Raw genomic sequence first — 13,850 nt, forward strand, 5'->3', positions numbered from 1 at the left:
ATGTATTTAGATAAGATAAAATGCCATTTGAAATCAGCTGTAAGTCAGCATAAGGCAATGTCGACCACCCAGGCACCTGCCTCCCAATGTTTCATGTCAAAAGGATATAAACCAATCAGAAAGGAAGATGTAAATCTATACAGAAGCCACATCCTCATCGTTACTTAGAAACAGATAATGCCAAATCTTTAGTAGTGAGTAAAAGGAGAAAAGGCATGAAATCCCAGCACAAGATCTGTCATGCTCTCATCACTAGTCTTTGTGGCAAGCAAAGACAGACCAAGAAAAGCTGCAAGAGACACAGAGAAAGGAAGAGGCAAGGGACTTAAAGTTGGTCTGAAACTACAGTTAAAATGACTGAGCCCAGACTAAGTCTAAAAAAATACCAAAAAGGTGTCCCAGATAATAAGAGCAGGGACTATAGGGAAGGACCTCTAAAATACGTGTAATTTAAAGGGGTAGAGATGATCTTAGAATGTAGTCTTTGGGTTGGGTGCAGTGGCTCATGCCTGTAATCCCATCACTTTGGGAGGCCCGAGGCAGGAGGACCACTGAGCCCAGGAGTTTCAGACCAGCCTAGGCAATATAGTGAGACCTCGTCTCTACGAAAACTTAAAACAGTGGCCAAGTGTGGTGGTGTGCGCCTGTGGTCCCAGCTACTCGGGAGGCTGAGGTGGGAGGATCGCTGGAGCCCAGGAGGCAAAAGTTGCAGTGAGCCGAGATCACACCCCTGCACTCCAGCCTGGGAGACAGAGCGAGACTCTATCTCAAATTAAAATAAAATAAAATAAAAGTAGCCTTTGAAATCCACAGCTTCTGGGTAAGAGTAAGGGCAAACAGAAAGGGAGAAGCATGCTTCGCCACTTTGGTAATGATGGGGAAAAGAAACAAAAGGGGAAAATGAAGAATCTTGCAAGACATAAGAGAACCACAGAATCAGAGCACTCATAACTTCTTTGTCCGCTACCAAAACAAGCAAACGAAATCAGTAAATTTCAGGCCTGAATTTTTCTACACTGACAGAAAATAGCACCTTTAAAATAGGAATCTGGTAAAACAATCCAATATCATAAAAATGAACAAAAGGAAGGATAATTCCTTACAAAAACATTCCAGAAAGAGAAAAAGAGCAGAAGACAAAATTTCACACATATTAAACAACCATGAAACAGAAGGAAACTGTACGTCAACCCTGCAAACAGAATTAATTCCATTCAAACAAGCATTTGAGGATATAAAACCTGCCTTGAATTAGAATATTACTTAAAACTCTAAACTCAGAAATGGGCTGAGAAAAACGTCTGAAGTACTGATTTGATATCCAGCTCAGCCGATCCTTCACTAATATCACAGCTTATAGAAAAACAGACAGGAACTTAGGAAATTATGTACCCATCAGCCCTTCCTGAGGACTCCACTAGAGCAAGGGTCTGCAAACTATGGCCCACTGGTTGGAATATTTACCATATGGCTCTTTACAGAAAACGTTTGCTAACTTATATTCTAAAGGGTAAACTGGGATTGTGATTCCACAGGTAATGACAGGAAAATCTTCCCTACAACATCTGATGGCAAGCATTTGGTATCTAATACTAAAATGAAGGTGAAGCAAGGAAAATGACTAACGTGCATTTATTTTATATTGTGGAAAAAAAGAAATAGTGCAAGCAAAATAAGAGAAGTGAGAGAGATAGAAAGAAAAAGAGAATAAACTTTTTTTTTTCATAAGGCAGTAGATGAGTGTTAAAAGGAGACTGGGGGTTAAAAACAAACTAGTGGACCAGATAGTAAAATGTTCAATAAGAAAGCAGGTGCTAAAAGTAATTTTTTTAATGACAAAGTTTACATGCTAACATTAAAATTGAAAATTCACAGTGAATATATAATACTTAGGAATACTTATGCACCAAATAACATAGGAACCACCTTTGTAATGCCAAAAGGTATGGAGACATCGAAGCACAGTAATAATAGGAGATTTAATACATGGCAAGTCTCAGTACAAGGCAAATCCAGTGGTACAATAAAGAGACCTATACCGAAAATGTAAACAACACAATTAATAAGATACATTGTGTGTGTGTATACACACACAGGCATACATACACACACATAAATCTACACCTTGGAGATAAAGAATATACCACCTTGTCAAAAGCTGATGGCACATTAACAAAACGTGATCATAATTACCTCACAGTGAAGGCCTCGCTAATTTCCATAAAGTAGAAATATTACAACCAACCCTCTGCAATCACGATGCAACAAAAGTAGAACTTACTAACACAAACTGAAAGCACAAAGGCTCTTCTACCTGGAAAAAATGTTAAGTCTTCTATTAAGCAAATGTCGAGATAAAGACGAGATACCAACTGAAGTTACAGAAATATTTAAGAAGAGTGATAATAAGAGCTTACATATGAGACTCTGTAGAAGATAGTTAAAGCAGTGATTGGAAGCAGATTCAGAGCGCTAAATACTCTCATCAATGAAAATGAATGAATAAAATTAGACAAATTAAAGCACTGTCTCAAAAATCTAATAAAAGAACAACCCGGGAAACCAAAAGAAACACAAATAAAGAAATAACATAAAAGCAGAAATTGCCGGGCTTGGTGGCTCACACCTGTAATCCAACCACTTTGAGAGGCTGAGGCGGGAGGATCACTTGAGGCCAGGAGTTTGAGACCAGCCTGGGCAACATAAGGAGACCCTGCCTCTACAGTAATAATAATAATAATAATGATTCTTTAGCAGGGCGTGATGGAACATGCCTGTAGTCCTACTTACTGAGGAGGCGGAGGTGGGAAGATTGCTTGAGCCCAGGAGCTCAAGGCTGCAGTGAGCTGTGATCACAACGCTGCACTCCAGACTGAGTGATCCAGGGAGATTCGGTCATTAAAATGAATGAATGAATGAATGAATACATAAGCAGATGTTAATAAGATACATAGTAGAAAAACAATGTGTGTATATTTATTAAATCAAAATCCTGGTTTTTTTTTTAATGGACAAACTCACTAGGCAGATTAATGAAGGAAGAAAGGGAGAGAGCACAAATATACAAAATAATAAATGACAAATGATAATCATTTAAACAGAAAAAATTAGGTTGCTTTTCAAACCTGTGTATAAAGAAATTGAAAATACACATGAAATAAATAATTTCCTAGGAAAATACAGATTATCAAGATTTTTACTCTAATGCTGGAAGGCTTAACTTGGCCAATTTTCACAGAAAAAAATGGAAAAAGTTATTAAGGAATAACTCCCAAGAAGCACCTGGCTCAGATGCTATTACAGGTCAATTCTACTAAACCTTCAAAGATCAGATAGTACCAGAGTGCCAATGCTCTATAAATTATTCAACAGCATTATAAGGGAAATTTTCATAACTTCCTTTATGAAGCAAGTGTGACATGGATAGATAAGTGTAGATGCAAAAATGCTAGATAAAATATTAGCAAACAACATATTTAAAAAATCATAATATACTTTGGCAAAGTGGGATTTATCCCATCAATACAGATTGGCTCAATATTAGAAAGTACCTTGATATCATCCACCATATTAATATACTTAAAGACAAATATCATATGGTTATCACCACAGATGTTGAAAAAGCCTTTGGAAAAATTCAACACCTCTTTATGTTAAAAAATAGAAAAGCCTTAAGAAAATAGGCACCACAGGATGCTTTCTTAACATGATAAAACATATATACCTAAGTCCTAATGCTAGTAACTTATTTAATGGGGTGGGCGGGGGGGGGGGGCACTCGAAGCTTTCCCTTGGGATCAGGCACAAGGAAAGCATGCCTACTACCTCACACCTGTTCAATCTTGCATTACAAGCATTAGTCAACTGAGCAGAGAAATAGATCATTTTCCTAGGAATGAATAAGAAGAACTAAAAAGCACAGCAAAGGGAACAATCAACAAAATGAAATGGCAACTTACACATTGGGAGCAAATACTTGCAAAACATATATATGAATAAGGGGTTAGCATCCAAATTTTGTAAGGAAATCATAAAACTCCATAGCAGAAAAACAATCAAATTTAAACAACGGGCAAAGGACCTGAATAGACATTTCTCCAAAGAAGACATACACACTGACTAACAGGTGTATGAAAAAGTGCTCAACATCATTAATCATCAGGAAAATGCAGATAAAAGCTACTATGAGGCAACACCATACAACCATTAGGATAGCTATTATCAAAAGGCCAAGAGATGGCAAACATTGCCGAGTGTGTGGAGAAAAGGGAACCCTTGTACACTGTTGATGGGAATGTAGATAGGGACAACCATTATGGAAAACAGTATGGAGGTACCTAAAGAAATAGATTTTTTTTTCTGTTTTAGTAATAAAATGGTAGTTCTACATTTTTCTATTTTAGAAAAAAATATGGTAGTGAAAAACAGAACTATCATATGACCCAGCAACTGCTTTTCTGGGTATCTACTTAAAGGAAATAAAATAACCACCTTTTAAAAGCAGCTGATCTTTGAAAAGTATCTGAACTCCCCATGTTCACTGCAGCATTAATCACAATAGCCAAGATATGGAAACAACCTAGGTGTCCATCAAGGGACAGATGGATACAGAAAATGTGTTGTATGTATGCACTTTAAAAAGGAGATCTTGCCATTTGCCAAAACATGGATGAATCTGGAGGACATTATGCTATAACAATGAAATAATAGTGAAATAATCCAGATACAGAAAGAGAAATATTGCATGATCTCACTTACATGTGGAATCTTAAAAAAATAAAAGTAAAACAAAACTCAAATATACAGAGATACAGAATAAAGCAGTGGTTATCAGGGTCGGGGTGGGGAGGAGGGGATGGGAGGAGGAAAGCGGGAGATGTAGGTCAGAGGATGCAAAGTAGCAGATATGTAGGATGAAAGAGACTAGAGATCTAGTGCACAACATGCTGGAATACAGTTTGTACAATTGTACTATTAAATATGATGTGGGATTTCTGCTAAATGAATAGATTTTAGATACGATGTGGGATTTCTGCTAAATGAATAGATTTTAGCGCCTACTGCTACCAAAACCAAAAATGGGTCACTATGTGACATAATGGGTTATGTTAATTTGTTCCACTATAGTAACTATTTTACTATCCATACGTGTCCCATAACACCGCGTTGTATACCTTAGATATACACAATAAAACTTACTTTTTACAAAGAGAAGTAAAGCCATCTCTATATGCAGATGATATTATAGTATACCTGAAAAACCCTATAGAAACGATGATAAATCAACTGAACCAGTAAAAGAAGTCATTAAGGTAGCAAAATATAAAATTAACATACAAAAAATCAGCAGTCTTTTAATACACACACAAAAAATAAGCAGCTGGAGGATACATTCACAGACAAAGCCCCATATACACTAGCAACAAGGATTAAAGTTTAGGAATAAACTTGATAACAACATTTATACAAGAAAAATTTTTAAATATGCCTGAATGACACCACAGAAGACTTGAACAAATGGAAACACATACGCTATCTGAGATGGTCTGAATGTTTGTGCACCCCCAAAATTACTATCTTGAAATTTTTTATTTTTATTTTTATTTTATTTTATTTTATTATTATTACACTTTAAGTTTTAGGGTACATGTGCACAATGTGCAGGTTAGGAAATTTTACCCGCAAGGTGATGCCATTAGGAGGTGGGGCCTTTTGAGAGGCGACTAGGTCATAAGGGTGGAGCCCTTATGAATGGGATTAGTTCTCTCATAAAAGAGGCTTCAGAGAGCTGCCTTGTCCCTTCCACCATGTTGAGGATACAATTAGAAAGTACCATCGATGAGGAAGAGGGCCCTCACCAGACACCAAATCAGCCAGAATCTTTATCTTGGACTTGTCAGTCTCCAGAGCTGCGAGAAATAAATTTCTGTTGTTTATAAACTACCTAGTCTATGGTATTTTGTAATAGCAGCCCAAACAGACTACGTCACTGTCCTAGATGGAATAATCCAGCATTAAAAAGATGTCGGTTCTTCCTAAATTGGTGTATAAATTTAATTCAGTCGCAAAAACGCCAGCACACATTTTTATGCATTTAGGCAAATTGATAGTAAAGTTAATATATTTGTGAAAACATGCAAGCATAGCCAGGAAACACGTGAAAAAGAAAATCTATGAGAGGGGACTTATGATATCAGCCAGAAAAGCACACTATAAGGCCTCTGTAATTACGACATTGTGGCACTGGTGCAAGAATAGACCAATAGCCCAGTGGACTAGAATAGAAAACTCAGAAATACAACCAAATCATATGACAGTTAGTACATGATAAAGATGGCACATAAACTCTTTAGGGCAAAGATGGACATTTAATAAATGGTCCTGGAACAACTGAGACGTCTGGAAAAATAAAGGTAGATCCATATAACACAGCATGCACAAGAATAAACTGCAAATGGGTTAGGGATCTAAACATAACAAATGAAACCATGTAAGTTCTTGAAGAAAACATGGCAGTGGCCGGGGGAGGGGGGTGGCTCACGCCTATAATCCCAGCACTTTGGGAGGCTGAAGCGGGTGGATCGCCTGAGGTCCGGAGTTTGAGACCAGCCTGGCCAAAATGGTGAAACCCCGTCTCTACTAAAAATACGAAAATGAGCCAGGCGAGGTGGCAGGCGGCTGTAATCCCAGCTACTCGAGAGGCTGAGACAGGAGAATTGCTTGAACCTGGGAGGCAGAGGTTGCAGTGAGCCGAGATCGCGCCACTGCACTCCAGCCTGGACGACAAAGCGAGACTCCATGTCAACCAAAGAAAAGAAAGAAAAACAAAACAAAACAAAACAAAACAAAACAAAACATGGCAGAACCCCACTGTAGGGAAAAGCTTTCTAACTAGGATTCAAATTCCGGAGGCAATGAAAGAAAAAAATAATCAATCGATTTGACCACATAAGGATAAACTAACGTGATGCAAATGCATCATAAATAAATCAAAAGGCAACTGACAAATTGATGTAAAGTACTTGCAGCATATATCGCAGACAACTGGATAATATTCCAAATATATAGAGAACTCTTAAATATTGAGGGATGAAGGACCACAACAGCAATAGAAATATGGGGGAAAGATATGAACAGATAATTCCAACAAAAAGTATAAAAACAGTCCTCAAATATATGATAAGTGTCAAAACTTGCTCATAGTTAGACAAAGGTATATTACAGAAACAGCGAGACACCATTTCTCACCTAACCCGTAGAAAAAAGTTTCAAAAGTAAGGCAACATGTTCTGTTAGTGAGGCTGTGGGGAAATTGTCATTCTCATATATTGCTAATGGAAATGAAAACCAGTACAATCCTTCTGGAGAGAAACTTGGAAACACCTAAGAAAACTACATGTGCACTTAACTTTTGGCCCAATAATCCTACTAGTGGGAATATACCTTGAAGGTACATTTCTACCAATACAAAAAAAAAAAAAAAAATCATGTCCAGGGTTATTCGCGGGAGTAATGTCTGTAACTGCAAAATCTTGGAAGGAATTTAAAAGCCCATACAGGCCAGGCACCATGGCTCATGCCTGTAATCTCAGCACTTTGGAGACCAAGGCGGGAGGATCACTGGAGGCCAGGAGATCCAGACCAGTCTGGGCAACATAGCGAGGCCCCATATCGACAAAAAATAAAATAAAAAATAAAAAGTCTTTAATTAGCCAGGCATGGTGGCACACACCTGTAGTCCTAGCCACTTGGGAGGCTGAGGCAGTTGTGAATTGCTTGAGCCCAGGAGTTTGAGGTTACCATGAGCTATGATTGTGCCACTGCACTTCAGTCAGCCTGGGTTATAGAGCGAGACCTGGTTTCTGTATTAAAAACAAAATGCCCAAACATAGGCGAGTGGTTGAATAAACTATGTGTGGCACAGCCACACAATGGAGTACAATGCAGCTGTAAAAACGAACGATGAAGATCTCTGTGAAACAATATGGAGTGATTTCCAAGAATGCTGTTAAGTAGGAAAGGCAAAGTGCAAAGGAACATGTATAGTATGCTATCCTTCGTGTAAGAAGGGAATATGAGAAGACATGTATGTATCTGCTCATTTGGGCAAAATAAATACAGGAAAGGTTAAACCAGAAACCAAAGGGGCTGATTACCCTACAGGGAGGGCCAGGGAAAGAAGTGGAAAGAAATGGGGAATGGGAACAGGGTAGAAGGGATGACGAAGGAGTGACATTTCTCCGAGTATAGGTTTTTGTATAACCCTGACTCTTTGGATCATAGTAATGATGCACATACCCAAAATATAAATAAAAAATTAAAATCAACCGGGATATTGGGGTGAGGGTACCCCAAATCAAACAGAAACAGGTTCAACTAACAATATTACAAATGAGTGTCTTAACCACGCTGAAGGAGAGAGGAAGAAAAGATCTAAGATACATAACTTTGGAGAGCAGTATTTTGACTATATCCTCTAAGGCCAAAGACAAAAACAACTGTACAAAAATATAAGTTATTAATATGTTTGCAACAGGGGCATTTGTTAGCAATTCAGACGCTACTTTATGTATCTACTGACCAGAAATAAACAGGTATGTAAACTATTTGATAATGAAAGCCAGGTCGGAGAACGAATCTACAAATAAGTCTAGAATGATTGGAATTGAAAGTATCAATACAAGCTCCTGGCTTTTAATAGCTATGCATACAGATAGATACCAAAATAAATGTGGATGTGTCTATAGGCATGGGTGTATACATACATTATTTCCTAACCCTCTCCATAGAGAGAGCCTTAGCAGCAATGAAACGCCATTAATAATGAACACACACTGAGATACTGGTTGGTAAATAGCATTCCCCAAGAAAGGGAACCGGGGCTCCTCGTAGAAGTTGTTTTAATCCAGGGCTATAAGGGGTGTGTGTGTGTGAGGGGAGGGGGGCACACACATGCTGAATCTGAACATCTTATTGTGCCAGAAAAAGGTACCAAAAAAGGATAGGGTCATATCAAAAGACCACAGAACCAACCAAAATGACTTCCCAATGGCCAAGGCTAGAACAGTTCAAAGAACAAAATAATGATATAATTAGATTAAATTTTTATTTTATTTTATTGCAAGTTCCAGGATACATGTGCAGGATGTGCAGGTTCATTACATAGGTAAACCTGCGCCCTGGTGGTTTGCTGCACCCATCAACCCATCACCTAGGTATTAAGCCTGGCATGTATAACATAATTATTCAAGAGCCCATACTGAGATAAATAAATTGAAGAAATAAATGAATGAGGGAGTAAAGATAGCTCTTCCTTACAGAGGAATTCCAATTAATAAATGTAGCAGAAATTAGGAAAACAGAAAATCACCATTAGGTAATATTTGCTGTAGGCAAGATCCCTAGACAGATTTTAACAGTAGTGGGTCAAAGTCTGTGAAGAAACAGGAATATAAGAGGATCTATTGTGTTTCTTCTTAAAGAACTTTTCACACTATATTTATTACTAACAAAGAGGAAAATAGTAGCATTACACTGGGGCAGCATAACTCCCACCACTTTAACCAAGTGATCAAGGTGAGCACCACCAGTAATACAACTTATGGATGTCATGTACCCCTGACATGATCCACATAGAAGGGAACGAAATCACGTTTGCGGTAATGTCGCATAAGACCTAAAATTAGAGGTCCGATTATATGGATGCCTTGACATCTGGGGTAGAACAGGAGGACCCTGAATGGCCTCACCACAAGTTATCTTCCCTATTGGGTTCCCAGGGAGAAAGGCCCCCTGGCCAAAGTACCCTCCTTATTATCATGTGGAACAGACACAGTGCCTGCTTATCTCTGGGTAGCATGTTTCAGGTCCCCACCAGCCTGCAGAATTATTCAAACAAGCCAATTGTCCTACCCTGAACCAACGGTCACGTCATCCTCTGGTTACTACAAAGACTTCCCCCTGAAAGCCCCTGCTTGTTCACTCTCTTCCAGAGTGTGACACTGTGTGGCTCTGCCTGGCGTGAGTTGCCCTCCTCTCTCCAGTTGTGAGTAAATGTTACTAATAAATTGCTGTGGATTCCATCTGTCCAGTATAGGGTACCATGTGTTCAGCCGCCCCCACAACACTAGGGTGGGAATCCCTCCCTCACCACTGGGAAAGGGAGGAGAATAAAACAGGTGTGCTTGCTACAAATGCACAACTTCAATCTAATCATAAGAAAACATGAGACAAACACAAATTGAGAGACATTCCACAAAATACCTGACTGGTATCTCCAAAAGTGTCAGGGCTGTGGAAGACCAATAAAGATTGAGGAAATGTCAGCCTGGAGGAGACTAAGGAGAAATGAAGACCAAATGCAGTGAAGCGTCCTGGATAAGATCCTAGAATAGAAAAAGGACATCAGTGAGATATCTGGTGAAATTCACATAAAATCTGTAGATTAGTTAATAGTACTACATCAATGTTAACTGTTGGTAATTAACATCGATGTAGTAATGTTAATTAGTGCATCAATGTAATGTAGTAGTTAGTTTTGGTAATTTTTCTATGGTTATATAAGATGTTAACATTAAGGAAATCCAGGCGAGGGCTCTCTGTATAATCATTTTTGTAACTTTTCTGTAAGTCTAAAATTATTTCAGAGTAAAGAATTTTAAAACACAAAATCAGTGGCTAAAGGGCTGGCAACCTATAAACCACACTGCTTAACAATAACCAATTGAAACATAGTTAGAAGGATGCATACAAAGAGGGATACATGCTCATACCACATGATTCGTTAAAAAGATTATAAGAGATGAAAGCCCAGTCATCTTCAACACACAGGTGAATATGTATTTACTCTTCAGATGAGGAAAGCATTTTTAAGCATAAAAGGAATGAAATACAATAGAAAGAAAAATATCTATACAATCCAATATTTACAATTTAAAGCCCGCCATATCAAAATTAACCATAAACAAAACTAAGATGCAAAAGAGAAATATAACTTTCTGAAGAAGAAGAGAAAACCTGCCTGAGAAATTGCAAAGAGAGAACATGAAGTGATTAGCCATACAATTGAACCTAATCACACGTGAAGATAAGGGATACATAGAGAGTGGACTGGAGAGTGGACCACTGAGCAATCCAGCCGGATTTGCCTTTCCTATGAATCCCTAAACCTTGACCCTAGGTAATGTAGGCCAAAAAAGGCCTAGTTTATATAAAATTTATAGAAGGGCCGGGCACGGACGCTCACGCCTGTAATCCCAGCACTTTGGAAGGCCGAGGCGGTGGATCCCCTGAGGTCGGGAGCTGGAGACCAGCCTAACCAATATGGAGAAACCCCCTCTCTACTAAAAATACAAAAATTAGCCTGGCATGATGGCGCATGCCTGTAATCCCAGGTACTTGGGAGTGAGGCAGGAGAATCGCTTGAACCCGGGAGGTGGGGGTTGTGGTGAGCCGAGATCGCGACATTACGCCCCAGCCTGGGCAACAAGAGCCAAACTCCGTCTCAAAAAAAAAAAAAAAAAAAAAGGCAAAAAGGAAAAGAAAGGAAATTTATGGAAAAGATATTTTTGTAATTTACCTAATTGGAAGAAGACTTGGAACCAACCTGGGAGCTACACTTCCCCTCAGAATCTTGCCACAAACAAGACGCAATCTTGTGGGTGGGGCCCAGCGTCTTAACGGTTCCTTCTCAGAGCAGTGGGAAGAGGACTTCAATTGGCTCAGCTTGGTCAGGTGACCTCCTTTGACCAATCATCTCCATACTGGGAGGTGGAGCCAGATTCCTGCCCCTCCCCCCCGGGGCTGGGGGGACGGGGGGCAGGGAAGGAGAAGGGGTTTCGAGAAACCAAGGGTGGGAGAGCGGGAGGGGCAGGAAGGATCGTGGGACAGGTGGGTGGGAGTGTGTGAGGTGGAAAGGGAGGGGTGTTCTGATTATAAGCCTGCCCCACCCGCTGATTTCGTCTTAGGTGAAAAGTGAGGCACAATGCCATTGTGTATGGCCTGGGCACTGGCCAGCCAGGGTTTCTTTGCTTTCTTTCTTTCTTTTTTTTTCTTTTCTTTCTTTTTTTTTTTTTTTTGAGACGGCGTCTCGCTCTGTTGCCCAGGCTGGAGTGCACTGGCGGGATCCCATCTCATGCAACCTCTGCCTCCCGGGTTCAAGCGATTCTCCTATCTCAGCCTCCCGAGTAGCTGGCATTACAGGCACCTGCCACCACGCCCGGCTGGTTTTTCTATTTTCAGTGGAGACGGGGTTTTACCATGTTAGCCAGGATGGTCTCCCTCTCTTGACCTCGTAATCCGCCCGACTCGGCCTCACAAAGTGCTGGGATTACAGGCGTGAGCCACTGCGCCTGGCCCCAGCGAGGGTTTCTACCAGGCCACGTCTCAACACAGACAGTTAAAAGCTCAAATTTAGTGGACGTGTAGCAGGGGATGCTTACTTAAAAAACGCATGGCCACTTGATGGCAAAAGGCTGTCAGATATTAGTGTCTCTGGTTCTCTGATATATTAAAGAAGGAACTGAGTCCTGACCAAAGATAGGAAAAATGTGTTGTCCTCTGCAGTGAAGCCAATAGAGCATTTACACTGATGCCTGGCAAAGGCGGCACAAAGGAGAAGACTTCCACCCATCTAATAATACTATCAATTGCAAAGCAGCCAATATTTGTTTGAATGTCCAACCCTCAGCCCACACTCCTGATTCCACTTCTTCCCTATTTGATTTTTCCCCCCACAGTCATCTTCTGGAATACAATATATTTTACTCATATGCTGTTTTTGTTTTTTATTGTCTGTCTCCCATGGTGGAAAAATACAAATTCCAGAAGGGCAAATATCTTTGTCTATTGCTCATTAATGTACCCTAAGTGCCTATAACAATGCCTGCTTCAGTGGATACTTTGAATGAATAAATGGATTTTTCTCCAGCCACACTAGCCTCCTTTTTGTTGCTCTAACACTAGCTCAGCAAGCATACTCCCATACCGTTGAGTGTTTTTCTGTAACAGCCTGGCCTTAGATATCCCTATAGCTACCTTCCTTACTTAGTGTACATCTCTGATCACCTTATCAGACATGTGGTACTTTTCTTCATGACAGTTAGCATGTCACTGTGTTGTTTTTGTTTTGTTTTGTTGTTTTCTTTTACTCTAATTACAGGTAAAGAAGCAGATCAGCTATGTCTGTTTTAATTTTTGCAGTACAGTGTCATCTTTCAGTAGATGGGGTAATGGGCATCAGGTATCTTAGGACTGAATCCGTGGCATTACCACTTTGTAGCTAAATAACCTTGGCCAGGTAAACTCTTCCAAGCTTTTATTATCCATCTTTAAACTGGGAATAGTAATAAATTTAACCTCATAAGGCTGTGATGACATTTCATTAAGATAGTCCATATTCAGTCATGCACCACATAATGACTTTTTGTTCAATGATAGACCACATATATGATGGTGGTCCCATCATATCATAAGGTGATATGTGCAGATTCCTGTTCTGATACCATCCTAGCAAACTAGATTGCTGGTTCACCTTGCCTCTTCACAGATGGCTGGGGGTGGGAGCTGAACTTCTACCCTAGCCCCCCTGAGAACATTTCCAATAAAAAAGGGGGCACCAATTCACCACACTTTGTTACCTCAGAGGTGGGGTCGGGGAGTATAGGCACAGTTCTTTGCTAGGCTTTAGGGAAAGGGGAACTGGATGGCTGACTCAAAGTTTTGTTGCTGCAGTGTGGTGGGGCAGAAGCCTAGGTCCCCACTGGTCTCTGAGAACATCAGGGGAAGGAGGGGGAAAGGAGACTGCCAACAAACCCTGCCTCCCACCACCTGATTCCATCTTGATGATGGGT

At 39.9% G+C, this 13,850-nt stretch overlaps 1 protein-coding gene across 2 annotated transcripts in view; it reads right to left on the reverse strand.

Annotated features, from left to right (window-relative positions):
- Positions 1-12,918, reverse strand: part of LOC129395270 (nuclear RNA export factor 2) — an 80,870-nt gene extending 67,952 nt beyond the window's left edge. Inside the window, exons 1-2 of one of the 2 annotated variants that reach the window (XM_055106314.2) lie at positions 11,606-12,918; positions 10,264-10,385 (exon numbers count right to left, since the gene is read on the reverse strand). The gene's annotated coding sequence lies outside the window, so the exon portion shown is untranslated. Of the gene's footprint in view, positions 1-10,263; positions 10,386-11,578 lie in introns of both variants that reach the window. The other variant, XM_055106313.2, reaches the window with a different exon arrangement.
- Positions 12,919-13,850: the final 932 nt, after the last annotated feature.

Source organism: Pan paniscus, chromosome X, assembly GCF_029289425.2.
Source record: "Pan paniscus chromosome X, NHGRI_mPanPan1-v2.0_pri, whole genome shotgun sequence".
Classification (NCBI taxonomy): Eukaryota; Metazoa; Chordata; class Mammalia; order Primates; family Hominidae; genus Pan; species Pan paniscus.